The 23,363-nt window shown below is 42.4% G+C and overlaps 1 protein-coding gene across 1 annotated transcript in view; it reads left to right on the top strand.

The window, feature by feature from the left end:
- The first annotated feature begins 5,612 nt into the window (after window positions 1-5,612).
- Window positions 5,613-23,363, top strand: part of LOC106599990 (leucine-rich repeat and immunoglobulin-like domain-containing nogo receptor-interacting protein 3) — a 59,976-nt gene continuing 42,225 nt past the window's right edge. The window contains exon 1 of the mRNA XM_014191322.3: window positions 5,613-6,265. The gene's annotated coding sequence lies outside the window, so the exon portion shown is untranslated. The remainder of the gene's footprint in view (window positions 6,266-23,363) is intronic.

Raw genomic sequence — 23,363 nt, 5'->3', positions numbered from 1 at the left:
ATCTGATGAAGTTTGTAAAAGGTTAGTGCTGCATTTAGCTGTTTTTTGGTTATTTGTGATGCAAGTGGTTGGTCGGAAAATGGCTATGTTGCTGCTTTTTACGATGGACTCATCTAACATAATCTAATGATTTGCTTTTCCTGTAAAACCTTTTTGAAATCGGACGACGTGGGTCGATTCAGGAGAGGTGTATCTATAAAACAAAACAAAAAAGTATTAATAATAAAAAAAAAAAAGATTACTTTTTTTAATGCTAATTGGCGATATGATTTTTCGCTGGATTTTGATCCCGCTGACGGGATGAGACGCTGAAGAGGCTAGCAAAGACTTATAGATGGCCTGGAGCCAGTGGGTTTGGCAACAAATATGAAGCGAGGGCCAGCCAACGAGAGCATACAGGTTGCCGTGGTGGGTAGTATATGGGGCTTTGGTGACAAAACGGATGGCACTGTGATAGACTGCATCCAATTTGCTGAGTAGAGTGTTGGAGGCTATTTTATAAATGACATCGCCGAAGTCAAGGATCGGTAGGACATTGAGTTTTACGAGGGTACGTTTGGCAGCATGAGTGAAGGATGCTTTTTTGCAAAATAGGAAGCCGATTCTAGATTTAATTTTGGATTGGAGATGCTTAATGTGAGTCTAGAAGGAGAGTTTACAGTCTAACCAGACACCTAGGTATTTGTAATTGTCTACATATTCTAAGTCAGAACCGTCCTGGACGGGCGGGCATGCACGGGCAGCGATCAGTTGAAGAGCATGCATTTAGTTTTACTTGCATTTAAGAGCAGTTGGAGGCCACGGAAGGAGAGTTGTACGGCATTGAAGCTTGTCTGGAGGTTAGTTAACACAGTGTCCAAAGACGGCCAGAAGTATACAGAATGGTGTCGTCTGCGTAGAGGTGGATGAGAGAATCACCAGCAGCAAGAGCGACATCATTGATGTATACAAAGAAAAGAGTCGACCCGAGAATTGAACCCTGTGGCACCCCCATGGAGACTGCCAGAGGTCCGGACTTCAGGCCCTCCGATTCGACACACTGAACGCTGTCTGAGAAGTAGTTGGTGAACCAGGCGAGGCAGTCATTTGAGAAACCAAGGCTGTTGAGTCTGCCGATAAGAATGCTATAATTGACAGAGTTGAAAGCCTTGGCCAGGTTGATGAATACTACTGCACAGTATTGTCTTTTATCGATGGCGGTTATGATATCGTTTAGGACCTTGAGTGTGGCTGAGGTGCACACATGACCAGCTCGGAGACCAGATTACATAGCGGAGAAGGTACGGTGGGATTCGAAATGGTCGGTGATCTGTTTGTTAACTTGGCTTTTGAAGACCTTAGAAAGGCAGGGTAGGATAGACAAAGGTCTGTAACAGTTTGGTTCTAGAATGTCTCCCCCTTTGAAGAGGGAGATGAGAGGGGGATGACCACATATGAGATGTGTGTGAGTATGTGTACGAGTGCGTGTGTGTTTGTGATTGTGTGTGGTATGCATGACCGTATGGGTTAATGTCTCTTGTCTCCTGACTGTCTGACTCACTGTTTCATTCTGACAAGGCACAAATATGCAGAAAAGTTGCCAAAACAACAACTAACAATACATCACAAATGGATCATGTTGACAACTCCCACTACTTTATTAATTCTGTTGCTTTCCATACTACTTAAGCCTTTGCTCTGGTATGTTGTGTTTGACTTTACGGTAGCCAGCTCGATCACAGGGTGTAACATCATTCTGTAATAGTCATAAATCTCAGATATTTATGGAGCCCCTCAGCTCTCTCAAATGTCACCCTGTAGCTCACCCTGTCCGGCTGCAAATGTCAACCAGAGTGAAAGTGAACCTCAGAAGGAGAGTGAGGGTATTACTTTATTTTATGAATATTATGGTTTTGGTGGTGGGGTAATATTGGTTGTGATATGATATGACACGATATAATGTACTAGGATATAAGATAATAGTATATTATGGCATTTTAATGACCAGATGCTTTTATCCAAAGTGACTTAACACAATCAACTCATACAGTAGTAGGCTATATTTTGCCCATACCGGAATCCAACTCAATTCTGTTATTCCAGGCACCAGAATCTAATTAAATAATCCATCAAAGCTCAAAATAGACATTGTCTCCATTGTCTGAGTCAGCTTACTGTTTATGATTCATGACGTTCTTAGATGACATGACTAATGGATAGTACCGGCGATACACAGTGCAGTGTGTTAGAAAGCAATGTGGGAAGGGGGTTAAATGTTAGTGTGTGTTTAAAAAAATAAGTATTATTATTGTTAAATATTTTTTTAGGGGGTAGATCAGCTTTAATATTGCAGATAGATTGTTGCTTCTGTCATGTAATTGTCTGCATCATTTCCAATCCCCTCCCCTAATTGGAGTAAACTAATGGACAACAATTCTTGGTTAAGGTGTATGTAAACTGTACATGCAGTTCCAGTCAAAAGTCCGGACACACCTACTCATTTCAGGGTTTTTCTTTATTTTTACTATTTTCTACAATGTAGAATAATAATGAAGACATTAAAACTATGAAATAACACATGGAATCATGTAGTAACCAAAACAATGTTCAATCAAATTATATTTTATATTTGAGATTCTTCAAGTAGCCACCTTGCCTTGATGACAGCTTTGCACACTCTTGGCATTCTCTCAATGAGCTTCATGAGGTAGTCACCTGGAATGCTTTTCAATTAACAGGTGTGTCTTGTTAAAAGTTAATTTGTGGGATTTCTTTCCTTCTTAATGTGTTTGAGCCAATCAGTTGTGTTGTGACAAGGTAGGGGTGGTATACAGAAGATTTGGTAAAAGACCAAGTCCATATTATCGCAAGAACAGCTCAAATAAGCAAAGAGAAACAACAGCCCATCATTACTTTAAGACATGAAGGTCAGTCAGTCTGGAACATTTCAAGAACTGAAGGTTTCTTCAAGTGCAGACGCAAAAAAAGCAAGCGCTATAATGAAACTGGCTCTCAAGAGGACTGCCACAGGAAAGGAAGACCCAGAGTTACCTCTGCTTCAGAGGATCAATTCATTAGAGTTGCCAGCCTCAGAAATTGTGTCACACCCTGATCTGGTTCACCTGTCCTTGTGATTGTCTCCACCCCCTCCAGGTGTCGCTTATTATCCCCGGAATATATCCCTGTGTTTCCTGTCTCTTTGTGCCAGTTTGTGTTGTTTGCCAAGTCAACCAGTGGTTTGTCAACCAGTCTCTGTTTGTTTCTTGTCCTCCTGGTTTTGATCCTTGCCTGTCCTGACTCTGAACCCGCCTGCCTGACCACTCTGTCTGTTCTGACTACCAGCATGCCTATCCCCTTGTACTGTTTTGGACTCGGATCTGGTTTCTGACCTCTGCCTGGCCTGACCTCGAGACTGCCTATTGTCTGGTACTGTTTGGACTCTGACCTGGTTGATGAACTCTCGCCTGTCCCCGACCTGCCTTTGCCAACTCCCTTTGTTATAATAAATATCAGCACTCTACCATCTGCCTCCTGTGTCTGCATTTGGGTCTCGCCTTGTGCCCTTATAAATTGCAGCCCAAATAAATGCTTCACGGAGTTCAAGTAACAGACACATCTCAACATCAACTTTTCAGAGGAGACTGCAGGGATCAGGCCTTCATGGTTAATTTGCTGCAAAGAAACCACTACTAAAGGACACCAATAAGAAGAGACTTGCTTGGACCAAGAAACACGAGCAATGAACATTAGACCGTGGAAATCTGTCCTTTGGTCTGACGAGTGCAAATTTGAGATTTTTGGTTCCAACCGCCATGTCTTTGTGAGACCCAGAGTAGGTGAACGGATGATCTCTGCATGTGTGGTTCCCTGTGTGAAGCATGGATTAGGAGGTGTGGGGGTGCTTTGCTGGTGACACTGTCTGTGATTTATTTTGATTTCAAGGCACACTTAACCAGCATGTCTACCACAGCATTCTGCAGCGATACGCCATCCCATCTGGTTTGCGCTAAGTGGGACTATAATTTGTTTTTCAACAGGACAATGACCTAACACACCTCCAGACTATGTAAGGGCTATTTGACCAAGAAAGAGAGTGATCGTGTGCTGCATCAGATGACCTGGCCTCCACAATCACCCGACCTCAACCCAATTGAGATGGTTTGGGATGAGTTGGTCCGCATAGTGAAGGAAAAGCACCCAACAAGTGCTCAGCAGATGTGGGAAGTCCTTCAAGACTGTTGGAAATGCATTCCAGGTAAAGCTGGTTGAGAGAATGCCAAGAGTGTGCAAAGCTGTCATCAAGGCAAAGGGTGGCTACCTTGAAGAATCTAGAATCTAAAATATATTTTGATTTGATTAACATTTGTTAGGTTACTACATGATTCCATATGTGTTATTTCATAGTTTCATAGTTCTACAATGTATATTTATATTTTTTTAAAGAAGAATCCTTGAATGAGTAGGTGTGTCCAAACGTTTTACTGGTACTATATATGCGTGAGTGTGCATGTGATGAGAGGGGTGTGTGAGAGGGGTGTGTGTGTGTGTGTGTGAGTACGTGTTTGTGAGCATGCATCTGTTTGTGTGTCTGTGCGTGTGTGAGTGTGTGCCTGTACATGCACGTTCATATGTGTGTGTTTGTGTGTGTGTTTATTAGCTGGGCAGCAGGTGTTACTTGGCCTTGGACTCCAGTGAGGTTATTGAGATGCCAGACCCTTGGCCTCTAGATCAAGGGCCACACTTCTCCTTTCCTGTGATGAGCTCTTAACTGACTTTAAGGGCATGCAGGTAGTGTGGGTATGTGCCAAAGAGCGTGTGTGTCTTGTGGGATATGTGTGTGTCTTGGGGGACATATATGTGTGTGTGGGGGGGGGGGTATCTGTGTGTCTTTGCCTGAACCCAGCTGGCTGATGATTTTATACACTCTGACAGGGCAGAAGGACAGAACAATAAAAATGCCTATTTTCTCTCTCCATCTCTTCCTTCCTCTATCTCTCTCTCTTCTTCTCTCTCTGAGCCATAATCCAGCTGATTTAACAAATTGCCACAAAAACATACTCATCCATGTTTCATGTGTGAATCTCATAGAAAGTACACTGGCTCTCTACGGGTGGAACAGTGATATGAAATGATTGTGAGTGTGTGTGCTAGCTCCGTCCACGCTCCACTGACAATGAGGGGAGATGTTCACAGTAACAAACAAAAAATCTGTTTCACTGTTCAGTGTGTTTGCTCATCATTATTGGACACAATCATTCCCAATAATCCCCAGTCCCTGGCTACACAGTATTCCCAACATAATTTCCAATCGACATATAATGATATAAATCCTCCCCTCTCGCTTTCTGTCTGCCAATTTGCCTTTCTGTTTCCTGCTCCATTTTTTCTCTATCTCTCTTCTCTCTCTTTTATCCTCTGTCTTTCTGTCTCTCTCTCCCGCTCCCTCTCTCAAACATTTGATTGGTTGACATTTATGACATGTGTGTTTTACAATGTGCCAAATACAAACCAGTTGAAATCCTCTATTCTCTCTCTCTCTCTCCCTCTCTCCCTCTACGGTTTTGTTCACATCCAGCTCTTGCTAGAGGATCCCTAAGCCCTGAGCCTGGTGGCAGAGCCAATTGTGAATCCAAACAGCCTGAGCAGCAGACAGAGAGGGAGAGAGAGAGACAGAGAGGAGAGAGAGAGAGAGACAGAGAGGAGAGAGAGAGAGAAAGAGAGAGAGACGCTCACACTGATAGAGACACACACTGTGAAAGAGGCAGAAGCAACAGCTACAGCAACAGAGCCAACATGCTCCCTCTCTCCTACACACACAAACACACACACAGAGAACCAGACCCATGCCAGGGGAGACGGTGAGCACACACCCACACTGAGGAGCACCTTCTCTGGGGAGGAGATCTCACAGACCCCACTCCACCAGGTTCTCTGGGACTTATTTTTGAATAACAAGGAGCTGGGAAAAAGGTGTTTGTCTGTTTGTTTGTAAAATACACAAACCGGGAAGAGAGACAGAAGGAGAGAGCAAAGAAAAGAGGGATGAGTGGCGTGTTTGGCACAGCTGCTGATGCCAGGGGCTGAGGGAGAGAGGGAGGCTGACGAAGAGAGAGAGAAAGAGGGATCTGAAGACCTGAGGATCGGAGGAGAGAAAGACTGGCACATGAAGAGCTGATCAAACTTATGGACAGAGAGAAGATAGGGACACAGTGCCGGGGAACACACACACACGGACACACACACACACAATGATGAGGAGGGAACAAAGTCCACGCTTCAGTCCTGGGTGAGTTAACTTCTACTAAGCCAAACACACACACACACACATGGACGCATACACACTCATAATACACAAAGACACACACACACACACACAGATGCAATCACATACTTGCACATACGCACTCATGCACACAGATGTATACGCACACTGAGAATATATTCCTGTCGGTATGTCATGAGGACCTCTTCCAACCCTGACCCTGTCTCCTCACTCACATATCTCCAGGGTTAAGAGAGCGAGATCAGATCAGAGAGGGAGAAAGGAGTGTGCTTGTTTACCTGTGGATGAATGTGAGCAACTGTTTACCTGGAGCTTACCTTGAACAATACAGCTACTGTATTGTATCCAGACAGATAAGTGATTGGTAGCCTACTGTATGTGGAATTGGTATAGTTGGGTTTGTAGCTCAACCCTCCGTCATAAATTCTGTTATTCCGGCAGCAGCATTTCATAACAGATTTCATAGGCTGTCTTGATTATGTAAACACATAAATTTCATGTAGCACTTTTTGAAAATGAAGTATACCCATGGGTACACTATAAAATAGTGTTTGTAGGGTAAACTTTGGGTTGCTATAGCATTGCCATTGTCTCTGTCTCTGTATTTGCATTCTCTGTCTATTGCACTGCATTAGCCCTGTAATGGAAATGTGGTCAAGCTGTAATGCTGTTTGCTCCATTGGGTCAGCACATTATAATGAATATTAGTAGTGAGGCTTGAATTGCAAGCTTTTTGTATTTATATAATTACAAAGCCACCTGTAATGATATTCCTTTCCTGCAGATTCTGTCCAGCCCTGGTAATAACATGATAATAATGTAGTAATCACCACGGTGATTACATGTGTTTTTGTATTTAGTGGTAAAACGACTATCGGCTTACTGTGTTTTGGGGCAGAAGCAACACTAACTATGGCTGACTTGGTGGCTGCTAACAAACTTTATCCTGACCGTGTTAAGTCAGCTGTCGTAACCTGGCATAAGTGATGGTGATATTCGTCCTTATGTAGCAAAATTTGAAATTGTGTTTTTTTTATGTTGGATAAAAGTAGAGACTCAGAACTATAAAAGGGTATATCACACACTGTAGTTGAGGGATAATGGGAAAGTAACTCCTCTTTGAAAGTTGATAAACTTTTAACCCCACTTTTGAGAAAATGTCCCTTGAATGTTTTGGCACACGTTGTGAAGAGCTCTTCTTTGTCTACACCCATTCAGTATCGTTCACACCCGCTTAAGCCTTAGCCCCACTCATCTCTTTAAGGATTCACGTGAGGCCATGTGCTGAACAGTGAGTACGGTAGTGTACAAGTGTCACGGGTGTCGTAGGGATTGGACCAAAACGCAGCGGGAACATGTAAACTCATCTTCTTATTTTATTAAAGAAGGAAAACAAAAGAAACACGTATACAAAAACAACAAACGACACTAAACAGTCCCGTCAGGTGCACGAACACAAAACAGGAAACAACTACCCACAAATCCCATAGAAAAAACACCCCTCTTAAATAGGACCTTCAATTAGAAGCAACGAGGAGCAGCTGCTTCCAATTGAAGGTCAACCCAATAAACACCACATAGAAATAGACATACTAGAACTAACATAGAAATAGACTAACAAGAACATAGCCCAACAAACCCTGAAACACTCTAAACAAACACCCCCTGTCACGCCCTGACCAAACTACAATAACAAACAACCTCCTTTACTGGTCAGGACGTGACAACAAGGAAAATATTTAAAAACTAAAGGCGGTTTTATACTACGTCTATCGACATGTCTGTAGCTATTTATTTAGTATTTATTTAACCTGTATAGGGTAGGCCGTCATTGTAAACAAATTCTTATTATACAGTTGTCGCAGTGACATCATGAACTTGTCGTTGTTGTAATGAAAAAGTATAAACACAAAAACAACAGGCTGCATGACATCAGCAGCCTGGTGGTCCCAAAAAGTATAACTGGTGTATTTTAACACCAATACATTTAGTATATGTCAATCTGGCAAATCAGACAAGTAAAAGCAACTTTCTAAACAATGTTTTGGTTAGTTTCTAGCTTGTTAGCAAGCTAGCTAATGTTAAGCCACATTAAGCCAGTTCAAATAATGACCATATCATATAGCTGACAACGTCTTAACCTTAGATAATTTTGTCTTCATTATTACAGGAAAATAAACTCACAACAAGATCATTATTTACAAGTTAATGGCGAGCTAATTACAGAAAATAGCTTACGGTTTTGAGTGTGAAAAACTAAAATCAGGGCATTCTACCGGAGGATTTTAGAATTTGGACTAAAGTTCTATCCTAATTTGACTTTGGTGCAGGTCATGTTGTTTTTCACATTACCGTCTCTGGTAAACACACACTATATCACATTATATCAAAGATTCTTTGCCACATGCACAGGATACAGACGGTGTAAACGGTACAGTGAAATGGTTACTTGCATAGTGGAGTCTTTTGTTTAGACATGTAGCTAGCTAGCTAGCTAGCTAAAAAATCAACCATAATCCCAAATCATAATGTTACTAACCTTCATGAATCTACAGGTAGCTAACCAACTAGGTTCAATGTTAGCTAGCTAGCTAACATTAGGCTTTCACTAGAAATGCAAATGGCTCTGAGATACGAATAATATTTCTACACAGATCATAATGTTAGCTAGCGAACCAGCCAGCTAATGTTAGCTAGCTAACAGTACACTTTAACCTGCAATGAAAATGACTTTCTGATCAAATTAGAAACTTATAATATCTGAAAATGTAGCTAGCTAGACTATTACCTGTATACATAGATGAACGTTTCTCCCTCTCTGTCACGGATGTCATGGTTGCCCTTAGTTTGAAGATGTAAACTGGAGACAGGCATTTTATACAATAGCCTTCTGTGTTTTCCTTTCAACTCCCTCCGCATTTGCAATCACGCCTGAATTTTCTCCAGCTCCTTAGCTATCATACTCTGCTTCCACCGGGCACTCCACTGATTTCAAAACTCGGTCCTCAAGAAAGTGGAGAGCCTTAGCAACACTTTTGCAGTTCTTCTTCAAATGCCTCTCCTGTGAAGGAGTGACAAGCGAAGTATGGCTAGTGTCCTGAAATGAGTCACTGTTACAATGCATTCGGAAAGTATTCAGACCCCTTGACTTTTTCCACATTTTGTTACGTTACAGCCTTATTGTGAAATTGATTAAATTATTATTTTTTCCTCATCAATCTACACACAATATCTCATGATGACAAAGTGAAAACAAGTTTTAGAAATACCTTATTTACATAAGTATTCATACCCTTTTCTATTAAAGATGGTGCTGACGGAGATGGTCGCCTCGCTTCTAATCCTCAAGAAACTATGCAGTATTTAGTTTTTATGTATTATTTCTTAGATTGAAAATCTTAAATGTTATTACATACAGCCGGGAAGAACTATTGGATATCAGAGCGACGTCATCTTACCAACATTATTACCAGGAATACGATTTTCCTGAAGCGGATCCTTTGTTCGCACCACCACCCAGGACATTGGATCTGATTCCAGAGGCCGACCCAAAACAACGTCGCCGCAGAAGAGGTAGATGGAGCGGCCTCCTGGTCAGACTTCGAAGGTGTGCACACCACCCACCACTTCCGAGTATATTACTCGCCAATGTCCAGTCTCTAGATAACACGGTAGACTAAATTAGGGCAAGGTTTGCTTTCCAGAGAGACTTCCAGGATTATAACATTCTCTGTTTCACGGTAACATGGCTCTCTTGGGATATGTTGTTGGAGTCGGTACAGCTACCGGGATTCTTTATGCGTGGCACCGACAGAAATAAACATCTCTCTGGGAAGAAGAAGGGCAGGGGTATATGCTTAATGATTAACGACTCATGGTGTAATCGTAACAACATACAGGAACTCAAGTCCTTTTGTTCACCTGACCTACAATCAAATGCCGACCAGAATTCTCATCAGTTATTAACACAGCCGTGTAAATCCCTCCTCAAGTCAATACAACGACGGCCCTCAAGGAACTTCACTGGACTCCATGCAAACTGGAAACCATATATCCTAAGGCTGCATTTATTGTAGCTGTGGATTTTAACAAAGCAAATTTGAGAAGAAGGCTACCTAAATTCTATCAGCATATTGATTGTAGCACTCATGCTACAATCATACACAATCATACTCTGCTACTCTAACTTCCACAATGCATACAAGGCCCTCCCCCGCCATTCCTTTGGCAAATCCGACCACGACTCCATTTTGCTCCTACCGTCCTATAGGCAAAACTCAAACAGGATGTTCCCGTGACTAGAACTTTTCAACACTGGTCTGACCAATCGGAATCCACAAGTCGCTTTAAAAATGCCACTTTAATAATGTTTACAAATCATGCATTACTCATCTCATATGTATATACTGTATTCTATACCATCTATTGCATCTTGCCTATGTCGCTCGTTCATCGCTCATCCATATATTTATATGTACATATTCTTATTCCATCCCTTTACTTAGATTTGTGTGTATTAGATAGTTGTTGTGGAATTGTTAGATTACTTGTTAGATATTACTGCACTGTTGGAACTAGAAGTACAAGCATTTCGCTACACTTGCATTAACATCTGCTAACCATGTGTATGTTACCAATAAAATCTGATTTGATTTTATTTGAGACTCGAAACTGAGCCCAGGTGCTTCTTGTTTCCATTGATCATCCTTGAGATGTTTCTACAACTTGATTGGAGTCCACCTGTGGTAAATTCTAATGATTGGACATGATTTGGAAAGGCACATACCTGTCTATATAAGATCCCACAGTTAACAGTGCATGTCAGAGCAAAGTCCAAGCCATGATGTCGAAGGACAGATGGAAGCCACTCCTCAGCAAAAGGCACATGACAGCCCGCTTGGAGTTTGCCAAAAGGCACCTAAAGGACTCTCAGACCATGAGAAATAACATTCTCTGGTCTGATGAAACCAAGACTGAACTCTTTGTCCTGAATGCAAAGCGTCAGGTCTGGAGGAAACCTGGCACCATCCCTACGGTGAACCATGGTGATGGCAGCATTATGCTGTTTTTTAGCGGCAGGGACTGGGAGACTAGTCAGGATCAAGGCAAAGATGAATGTAGTAAAGTACAGAGAGATCCTTGATGAAAACCTGCTCCAGAGCACTCAGGACCTCAGACTGTGGTTAAGGTTCCCTTTCCAACAAAACAATGAGCCTAAACACACAGCCAAGACAACATTGGAGAGGCTTCGGGGCAAGTCTCTGAATGTCCTTGAGTGGCCCAGCCAGAGCCAGGACTTGAACCCGATCGAACATCTCTGGAGAGACCTAAAAATAGCTGTGAAGCGGCACTCCCCATCGAACCTGATAGAGCTTGAGCGGATCTGCAGAAAAGAATGGGAGAAACTCCCCAAATACAGGTGCGCTAAACGTGTAGTGTCATATCCAAGAAGACTCGAGGCTGTAATCGCTTCCAAACCTGCTTCAACAAAGTACTGAGTAAAGGGTCTGTATACTTATGTAAATGTTATATTTCAGTATTTGCATTTCTTTTCTTCTAAAAACCTGTTTTGGATTTTTCATTATGGGGTATTGTGTGTCGATTGATGAGGATCTTTTTGTAATTAATCCATTTTAGAATAAGGCTTGTTACGTGACAAAATGTAGAAAAAGTCAAGGGGTCTGAATACTTTCCGAATGCACTGTATATCACACACCATTTTTACTCTACAGCTTTCTCCGTCTCCATCTCTATTCCTTTCCTCTCTCTCTCTCTCTCTCTCTCACTCACTCACTTACATTCTCACTCACTCACTCACTCACTCACTCACTCACTCACTCACTCACTCACTCACTTACATTCTCACTCACTCACTCACTCACTCACTCACTCACTCACTCACTCACTCACTCACTCACTCACTCACTCACACTCACTCACTCACTCACTCACTCACTCACTCACTCACTCACTCACTCACTCACTCACTCACTCACTCACTCACTCACTCTCTCACACACTCACCCCCTCACTCACTCACTTACTCTCACTCACTTACACACACACTCTCTCTCCCTCTCCCTCACTCTATCTGGTCAGTCATCATCTTCTCCCTCTATCTCCTGTTGTGTCGGAGTCTTTCCCTGTGTGATGCCAAGGCTCGCGGGGGGTGGGGTAGTCTGGCTAGAGAAATGTAACATTCACATATCAGACAGGTGAGTTATATCGAATTGTAAATCTGCATTGTAATGCCCCTAATAGACTGACAAACACGTTAATGAATGCCCTTGCATGCCCAGATCCTCCTCAACACTCTACTACCTGTTTTTGTGTTCTCATATGAAGCCATTGTTTTGCCAGACATTTCCCTTTGAGATAGAGATATCCATTAGAAGGGAGTCCAGGCCAACTTTGCTCTCCTCTGAAATCCAGCCCTCCATATGGCCACCCTGAACCATCACACACTCTCACACACACTTACACAGTGGAGTCCTGCCAGTTTCTCCCTATTTTTGACTGTCCTTTTGGGCATGGTGTGAGAACCCCTTTCTGAAGCCTAATGCATTTACCCCTCTCCTTCTCTCTCTCTCTCTCTCTCTCTCTCTCTCTCTCTCTCTCTCAGATACATGTGCAAAATACACACATAAACACACACACCCCTATAATCCCTTTAGTGGAGTTAGCATGATGGCTGCCTGCTGCTGTTGCTAAGCTTCCCACTGCTAGAGGAATGGTTCAGAGAGACAGAGACTGAGGGAGGAAGATAGAAAATGATGGAGTGAAAAGGTGGAAAGAGAGATATTAGATAACGATGTAGTGAGAATTAGGTGGAAAATGGATGCACAGTATACAGGTGATAACATAAATAGATAAAAGGAATGAGGAAAAGACTAAAAAGAGAAGAGGAAAATCGAAAATGAACAGAGTAGAAGGTGGGATGAGGAATTGAAATGGGGCAGGACAACGCAAAAGGATGTGAAATGCTTAGCCTCTTCATTGACAGGCAGAGAATAATGATGTCTCTCTGGTTTCAGGGCACAGCAGGGAGATGACAATTTACCCAAACCTGGGGAGAGGAGGGATAGTGAAAGAGAGGGGAGAGGAGTGTAGAGAGAAAGGTGTGATGGTTTTTGCTAACCATGGGGAGAGAGGGAGGGGAAAAAAAGAGAGGGGAGGGAGGAGAGAGAGAGTGGTTTTAGCCAACCTGCAGGGACCTCACACATAAACCATCACAGGGAGTTAGGCTTTGGAAGAGGAGAGAATGAGAAATGGAGAAGGAGATGCGATAAGAGATGAAGAGAGAGAGAGAAATTAAAAGAAAGAGAGTGTTAGCAGAGTGAAATCCTCTTGTCCATTGTGGTGGTCTCCTCTGTCACTGGAAGCTGTAAAAACCTCAATGGAGGAAAACGGTCAGAACCATGAAGGGCTGGGAATTTGAAGGGAGGAGTGTATCTGAAGGTTGCCTAGATAATGGAGGGATAGAGGGAGTGAAGTAAGAGGGAGAAAGGAGAAAGGAGGAAGGGGAGGTGGGGGATTAAAAGAGGAAAGGTTTGGAAGAAAGGGGTGTTGACTGTGTGTGTGTGTGTGTGTGTGTGTTGTGGGGGCGTGCGAGCCCGTTTATGCTTTTGACCTTGAAAAATATTGGTAACCATAGTGAGCATGCTGAGGTCGTCCTCTGTGTTCAGGATTTTACAATTAGCCCACAGAAGGTGACTTCAACACACACACACACACACACACACCACACACACACACACACACACACACACACACACACACACACACACACACACACACACACACACACACACACACACACACACACACACACACAATCACATTCTTAGGGTGTGGAGGATTATATAATTATCCTGGTTGGCACAAAGATGGGAACTGACAGTCTGTCTGACGTGCTAGGGGAGAAGAAGCTATCAGACCCAGGAAGGTCAATTACACACGCACACACAGCACCCACACAGCACCCACACAGCACCCACACACACCTATGATAATAATACTTTTTATGGTCTCCGTTGGGGTCTCAACTTGCTGTTGAGAGTTAGAGTTGTAGAATAGACAGGGTGCAGTTTTTTTCTTCTTATATCAGTCACTGTCTCAATTAGCACATTTCAGCAAAAAAAAAATGACATTGGTAAGTTAGTCTAGCCAGCTATCTAAACTTGTAGTAATCATGGTAGAATTACGGACCGGGGGCCCATTGATTTTGTTAGTCACTCTCACTCAGATATCATATTAACATGGCATAAGTCTGTGCAACGTGTAGAATTGCAGGAAATTAGCTTAAAAGCAGGCAACATTTATCTGCACTCTATTGCAAAATGTATGGAAATGCACATTTTTGTGTTGGCCCTCAGAAGGTTAGGGCCAACTCTGACTGCATGTGTGGGTATATATGTGGGTTATCAGCCCCGGCAGCCACTGTGGCCTCTCTTGAGGAGTTCAGATTTTTTTGTGGCCCCCAACCCTATCAAAGTTGCCCATCCCTGCTCTATGTGTAACCAGGAGTTAGCCCTCTAGCTATTTTGTTATTGTGTTGGATAACTAGGTCACAATAAAAATAGAGATGGAAGAACAGACTAAACACTCTCTCTCATTTCCCTCTTATTCCATTCGATATACTTTCATTTACTTTCTTGGCTACATTTTCTCAGATGTGACTCACAGGCCAGATTTACTCACAGATCACTGACTCACAGATCACTCCATTTGTCTTTCTTTTTTGTCTTTCTCTTGTTCATTCAGAGGTTTTCTTGGCTGGTTGTTGTAATCATTGGGCATCATAAGATCATTATATCTTTCCAGTCTATGGTGGTGGCTGGATAAATTGATGGCTCGATGGCTGACCTGAAACTCTCTGTCTATCAGCCTACACTCTTAGAAAAAACGTTTTTTTGGCTGTACCCATAGGAGAACCCTTTTTGATTCCAGGTAAAATTAGTTTTGGTTCCAGATAGAACCCTTTTGTGTTCCATGTAGAACCCTCTGTGGAAAAAGGTCTACTTGGAACCAAAAACAGTTCTACTTGGAACCAAACAAGGTTCTTTAAAGGGTTCTCCTATGGCAGGGTTCCCCAACTGGCGGCACGCCAGCCGAATTTGGCCTGCATGTGGTTTTATTTGGCCCCCCAAGTTTTCTGAGCAAAATTATCTATATTTTTTTAATTCAAATTTTCATTGTTGGAAAAAGAAACTGTAAAAAATGCCAGGAAATCAGCTTCAAGTGTTTTTAATTTGGGAAATCTGTTCCCAAGTATTTCCACGAATAATAGAGAGACACGTGATCATAAACAAATGCAAACAAGGTTTGAAATTATGTTTTATTCCAATATTATATCTGTTTGTGCTTCTTGCTGTCAATTTTCAATGTACAAAATCAGCCCGCAGCTAAATCTAGTTGATAATCCCTGTCCTATGGGGACAGCGGAAGAACCCTTTTAGGTTCTAGATAGCACCTTTTTTCCTGAGAGTGTATATTCAGTCTCCAGTAATGTTATCTCACGGCCCATCACCTGTTCACAAAGAGTGAAGGACTCAGCTCACGTCTCTTCACGTGGTGGTGTTTGGCTGCCTTCCCCTTTCCTCACCACCTGTTCTCTGGAAGTCAGGACTTGTGTTCCTTGTCCTTCATTGAATGATTAATGTGGGTCGAACTGTTTCACCTGTCTAACTAGGGTGTATGCGTGTGTGTGTGTGCCCAGCTAACAACAAACATTCCCACAACTTTAGAGAACGTTTCCTTAAGAGTCATATTAGGTCATTACCTAACGTTTTCATAGGAGTGTTCCAGTGACGTGCAAGGACTGTTTCCATGAGACCATTCCCTTCATGTAAAATAAAACTTACCCAGAACGTGGTAAACATGTTCTCAGAACTTAACATGAATGTTGTAGATACTTCATGGGAATTTTGCAAGAACATTAATGTGTCCAATTTTCTGTGGGTTAGGAGAATATCAACATTCCACCAAACATACACAGAACATGCTTGCCATGTTCTCAGAATATAAGATATTAATGTTCCTAGACACATTTCATGGGAACATTGCAGGACATTTCTGTGTATCAGTTGTCAGGACGTCTCCTGATGGTCCCAAAGAAACGTTCTCCCCAAAAAATTGCGTTTCATTACACATCACGCCTTGTTACTGTTGCCGAGCCAATCAAGGCCCTGATTGGTGAGCTACTGATCCATTCATAGCTCTTTGTCTCTTGGCAAGGTTAGGGATGCTCACACAGTGCTTTTAACATAGTGTTGTCAACTCACAGTACATATTTGACACACTTTGCCGTAGATGATTACATTGCACATGCTCATTTATACAGTCATTATTATTCAACATGCTGTCACCTGGGACTTCAACTCACAACCTCTTGGTTCACGGTACTCCGATCTTCCCGCTACGCCACCATGCCCGTGTCAGCTATTGGTTAATCGGACTATTCTCATCATTGATTTAATTGGTTAATTTCAGAAATGTAAGGGCTTTTTGTGTAGTTGTCTAATGTTGGTGTGGCAAGTTAACCTGTTTTAATCATACTCCTGAATCACTATGATCAATTAAATAGTTTTTCTTGAGTGTACTTTTAACAGAGCTGAGATTTACTTTAAAGGTCATTCAACTTGTTGCTTACCTATCAAGTTGTTTCATCTACATAAGTGTCTAGGGAGTCACCCTACTCTCACATTCTTAGCACTGAGTGCATAAAACATTAGGTACACCTCCTCTTTCCATGACGTAGACTGACCAGGTGAATCCATTTGAAAGCTATGATCCTTTATTGATGTCACTTAGTGTAGATGAAGGGGAGGAGACCGGTTAAAGAAGGATTTTTTTAAGCCTTGAGACAATTGAGACATAGATTGTGTGTGTGTCACTCAGAGGGTGAATGAGCAAGACAAAAGATTTAAGTGTCTTTGAACGGGGTATAGCAGTAGGTGCCATGCACACCGGTTTGAGTGTGTCAAGAACTGCAATGCTGCCGGGTTTTCTCGAATGAATCAACAATGGTCCACCACCCAATGGACATCCAGCCAACTTGACACAACTGTGGGAAGCATTGGAGCCAACATGGGCCAGCATCCCTGTGGAACGCTTTCGACACCTTGTAGAGCATGCCCCTACAAATTCAGTCTGTTCTGAGGGCAAAAGGTGGCGCAGCTCAATATTAGGAAGGTGTTCCTAATGTATTGTACACTCAGGTGACATTAATAATGACATTAATATACACTATCTGGTGTAATAACATTTGGTTGTTTAGCAACAAAACCGATACATGTGCAACTATGGGGCAAAAACAGACGGGGTTGACTTAGAAACATGAAACTATATTTTTGTCTCCAATGTTTATTGAAAATATAAATTAATTAGCACAGTGAGCACTTGTTGTCTCTCAAATACATCGTTAAAGTTGTTGGTTAGCTATCAAATTTTAGACATGTTTAGCAACTTTTTGCCATATTAGCATACAGTGCATTTGGAAAGGATTCAGACCCCTTGACTTTTTCCACAGTTTGTTACGTTACGTCCTTATTCTAAAATGGATTACATTTTAAATGTTCATCATAAATCTACACACAATACCCCATAATGACAAAGTGAAAACAGGTTTTTAGAAATTTTTGCAAATGTGTATATATATAAAAAATATATATACTGCTCAAAAAAATAAAGGGAACACTTAAACAACACATCCTAGATCTGAATGAAAGAAATAATCTTATTAAATACTTTTTTCTTTACATAGTTGAATGTGCTGACAACAAAATCACACAAAAATAATCAATGGAAATCCAATTTATTAACCCATGGAGGTCTGGATTTGGAGTCACACTCAAAATTAAAGTGGAAAACCACACTACAGGCTGATCCAACTTTGATGTAATGTCCTTAAAACAAGTCAAAATGAGGCTCAGTAGTGTGTGTGGCCTCCACGTGCCTGTATGACCTCCCTACAATGCCTGGGCATGCTCCTGATGAGGTGGAGGATGGTCTCCTGAGGGATCTCCTCCCAGACCTGGACTAGAGCATCCGCCAACTCCTGGACAATCTGTGGTGCATGGAGCAAGACATGATGTCCCAGATGTGCTCAATTGGATTCAGGTCTGGGGAACGGGCGGGCCAGTCCATAGCATCAATGCCTTCCTCTTGTAGGAACTGCTGACACACTCCAGCCACATGAGGTCTAGCATTGTCTTGCATTAGGAGGAACCCAGGGCCAACCGCACCAGCATATGGTCACAAGGAGTCTGAGGATCTAATCTCGGTACCTAATTGCAGTCAGGCTACCTCTGGCGAGCACATGGAGGGCTGTGCGGCCCCCCAAAGAAATGCCACCGCACACCACCCACCGCCAAACCGGTCATGCTGGAGGATGTTGCAGGCAGCAGAATGTTCTCCACAGCGTCTCCAGACTCTGTCACGTTTGTCACGTGCTCAGTGTGAACCTGCTTTCATCTGTGAAGAGCACAGGGCGCCAGTGGTGAATTTGCCAATCTTGGTGTTCTCTGGCAAATGCCAAACGTCCTGCACGGTGTTGGGCTGTAAGCACAACCCCCACCTGTGGACGTCGGGCCCTCATACCACCCTCATGGAGTCTGTTTCTGACCGTTTGAGCAGACACATGCACATTTGTGGCCTGCTGGGGGTCATTTTGCAGGGCTCTGGCAGTGCTTCTCCTGCTCCTCCTTGCACAAAGGCGGAGGTAGCGGTCCTGCTGCTGGGTTGTTGCCCTCCTACGGCCTCCTCCACGTCTCCTGATGTACTGGCCTGTCTCCTGGTAGCGCATCCATGCTCTGGACACTACGCTGACAGACACAGCAAACCTTCTTGCCACAGCTCGCATTGATGTGCCATCCTGGATGAGCTGCACTACCTGAGCCACTTGTGTGGGTTGTAGACTCCGTCTCATGCTACCACTAGAGTGAAAGCACCGCCAGCATTCAAAAGTGACCCAAACATCAGCCAGGAAGCATAGGAACTGAGAAGTGGTCTGTGGTCCCCACCTGCAGAACCACTCCTTTATTGGGGGTGTCTTGCTAATTGCCTATAATTTCCACCTGTTTTCTATTCCATTTGCACAACAGCATGTGAAATTTATTGTCAATCAGTGTTTCTTCCTAAGTGGACAGTTTGATTTCACAGAAGTGTGATTGACTTGGAGTTACATTGTGTTGTTAAAGTGTTCCCTTTATTTTTTTGAGCAGTGTATATTATTTACATAAGTATTCAGACCCTTTGCTATGAGATTCGAAATTGAGTTCAGGTTTTTCCGTTGATCATCCTTGAGATGTTTTTATAATTTGATTGGACATGATTTAGAAAGGCACACACCTGTCTCTATAAGGTCCCACCATTGACAGTTCATGTCAGAGCAAAAACCAACCCATGAGGTCGAAGGAATTGTCCATAGAGCTCTGAGACAGGATTTTGTCGAGGTGCAGATATGGGGAAGGGTACCAAAACATTTTCGCAGCATTGAAGGTCCCCAATAACACAGTGGCCTTTATCATTCTTAAATGTAAGACGTTTGGAATCTCTAAGCAATCAGGGGAGAAGGGCATTGGTCAGGGAGGTGACCAAGAACCTGATGGTCACTCTGAAAGTGCTCCAGAGTTGCTCTGTGGAGGTGTAAGAACCTTCAAGGAGGACAACAATCTCTGCAACAACAATTACCACAGGTGGACTCCAATCAAGTTGTAGAAACATCTCAAGGATGATCAATGGAAATAGGATGCACCTGAGCTCAATTTCGAGCTTCATAGCAAAGGGTCTGAATACTTATGTAAATAAGGTCTTTCTGTTTTTTATTTTAATACATTTGCCCAAAATTCTAAAAACCTTTTTTTGCTTTAGCATTATGGGGTATTGTGTGTAGATTGCTGAGGAAAAACATGTATTTAATACATTTAAAGGCTGTAACGTAACAAAATGTAGAAAAGGTCATGGGGTCTTAATACTTTCCGAAGGCACTTTATTTCTATTATTTCTCTTTTTTTGTCTCTGTATTGTTAGGAAGGGCCCATAAGTAAGCATTTCACTGTTAGTCTATACCTGTTGTTTACAAAGCATCTGACAAATATAACTTGATTTGATTTGAAACATGTACAGAACATTAATATCTTAAGTTCTGAGAACATGTTAACCACATTCTATTTGAGTTAGAATCCCCCTAGAGCCGATTGACACATACATGCGTCAATCGCACGGTGAAGACATTTTGAATATTAAATAGCTCCCTGTGTGTTTTTTCTAGAGACTTACTGTTTCATGTAGTGACTGCAGCTCAATCCCCTCTTTCTGCCGATATAAGGTTTGAGCCTATTCCCTAATATGGGGCTTGTGAAAACTGCTTTTTCTACACATGAGAGGATCCGGACAAGAACATAGTCACAAAATAGTTGGTAAAACCCAAACCGTGTGAGCTATAAACTAATATGTCACCAATATTGAAAGAGACTCTACAAACAACAATGTTGGTTGTTTGGCTCTTCGACATCCACAAGCTTTATAGCAGTAGTCTGAGCTAACTGTCACGGATATCCACATTTCGAAGAGGTCTTCACAAAACTGACTGTCCAGACCAAACCGTTGGACAAACAAATACACCAAATGGCTCGTCGAACATCTCATTCCAAAATCATGGGCATTAATATGGAGTTGGTCCCCCTTTTGCTGCTATAACAGCCTCCACTCTTCTGGGAAGGCTTTCCACTAGATGTTGGACATTTGCTGAGGGGAATTGCTTCCATTCAGCTACAAGATCATTAGTGAGGTCTGGCACTGATGTTGGGCAATTAGGTGGAATGCAGTCGGTGCAGGCCAGTCAAGTTCTTCCACACCGATCTCAACAAACCCTTTCTGTATGGACCTCGCTTGACCTAATGAGATTCTTAAGGGAAAGTTCTCTACACTTTTGGGAACGTTTGTTGTTAGATTGGTCCTTTCCTCTCACCATTCTCTGCTTCCTTCCTTTTATCTTTCGCCTGAGTGTCTGCGACCTTGAACATATATGTATCTGTGTGTGTAATGTCCTTTTACCGTGTGTCCTTATCTGTGTCTGTGTGCGTGGGTGTGTGTGGGGGTGTGTGAAAGTTTGCTTTAACTCTGTCTGTCATTTGTTAAAGCCCAGGGTTAGTGATCAGATCAGCTAGGCTTTCAGTAAGCTGTGGCAAATTGAAATGTTTTATCAAAACATAACCTTTGGCCATTTGGATTCATGTTTAAAGTGTCCTGGCCGGCTGACGTGGTTGAGATTGTTGTGGTTTTGTAGGAGGAGAGGGGGAGTGGATTTAATTCAATCTTCTGGATTTTTTTGCCATTTATCAATGCAGTGAGGTTCTAACTTTTGTGGCTGTGTCTCAGTGTGTGTTTGTATGTTGCTATGCCGTACAGTTTAGACTCTGTCGATGTCACTGTGTGTGTGTGGGGGTGGGGGTGGGTGTGCCATCCGATGCCATCTGTTGGTCGGGAGAGGAGGGCAGGGGGTGAGATGCAACATAATACTAGGGGATGGCCTCTCATACCAGGGTTTTCTAGTGTATGTGTGTCTAGTTGTATTTCCACACACACACACACACGCCCTGTTCCACTCTCTCACACATCCACATCAGAGTTATCGATGTTTACACACTGTCTTTGTGTTTTCTCTATCCGCTGTTTGCTTGGTGATTTAGCTGTTGACGTTCAACCTTATCCTCTCTCTCTATTTTTTCTCGCTCTTTTTCTCTCAGTCTCTCTCTCACTCTCACTCTCTCGCTCTCACTCTCTCTCTCTCTCTCTCGCGCTCTCTCGCTCGCTCTCTCTCCCTCCATCCCCCTTTCTGTCAGTAGATGAATGGCTCTTGAAAGACTAGCAGAGCTTAAAGGAGAGTGTTAATCAGTGTTCAATCTCTATGACCTGTCCGCTCTGATACTCTGTGCTCCTTTGGCTTATTAAGTGCAGTCCTGTTGTTTGTAAAGTACTGCTATAGACATGTTTCTTCCATTACACTTCAGAGGTTCGTTCAGATACCCTTCATCCTCACAATTAGAAACATGCTGTGAGAAAAATGTGTGTATTGTGCACACGTTTCAAGTTTCAAAGTTTTATTGTCACATGCACAGGATACCGCAGGTGTAAAACAGTAGAGTGAAATGCTTAACTTACAAGCTCTTTCCCAACAATGCAGAATAAAAGGTAATAGTATGGGTCCATGGTAACGGAAATATGCTGAGACTAAACCCATTGATTTAATAAACCATAGAACTTTATGCACAAGGACATCTTTTAACAATTTCACATTTACAGGAAGATCTGTGCAGATACAGTGTTTGCGTCTGCACAGTTTCTCCCAAATAGTTTTTTTTTACTGTGTAAATTGTTCAAAGTAGTCATTGTGCATAGAGTTGTACAGATGTAGGATCTTAATTTGAGCCAGTTTGCTACAGCAGGAAAATAATCCTGCAGCAACAGGAACTTTGAATTATTAATGGCCATTTTTTGTTGGTGGTTATATGTTTGGCATACATTTTAAAGTGAAAAACATTCTCAGCATAATTGCTTTAACGTGGAATTTCCCTATAGATAAGAAGAAAAACATATAAAATACAAGAGGGAAAAAAGAAGAGAAACACAATAATGCAGTTATATACAGGTCGGTGCCAGTACCATAAATCCAATGTGCAGGGGCACTGGGATAATTGAGGTAGGTACAGTATGTACATGTAGGTATGTAAACAAGGGTAAAGTAACTAGTAGCAGGATAAATACCAACGATAATGATAATCACAATAATAGAAAAGGGGTAGAAAGTGGCTGGTAGCAGGATAAATACGAATGGTAATAATAATCATAATAATCAACGTAGCAGCAGCGAATGGTAACAGTAGTCACTATAATCACTATGGCAGCATGTGTGTGGCCTCAGTAGTGAGTGTTTGAGCATGGGTGCATGAGAGTGTGTGTATGTTGGTATGTGTGTAAGCGTGAATGAGAAGAGTGTCAGTGTAGGAGTGTGTGCCTGAATGGTAGAGACCTGTGGATGAGCATAGAGTCAGTGCATGTAGTCAGTGTGGATAATCTGTGGGAGAAGGGTAGCTAGCTA

This window comes from Salmo salar, chromosome 03 (genome assembly GCF_965601325.2).
Source record: "Salmo salar chromosome 03, fSalSal1, whole genome shotgun sequence".
Classification (NCBI taxonomy): Eukaryota; Metazoa; Chordata; class Actinopteri; order Salmoniformes; family Salmonidae; genus Salmo; species Salmo salar.
Note: the sequence above shows the minus strand (reverse complement) of the source record. Positions and strands in the feature narration are given on the sequence as shown.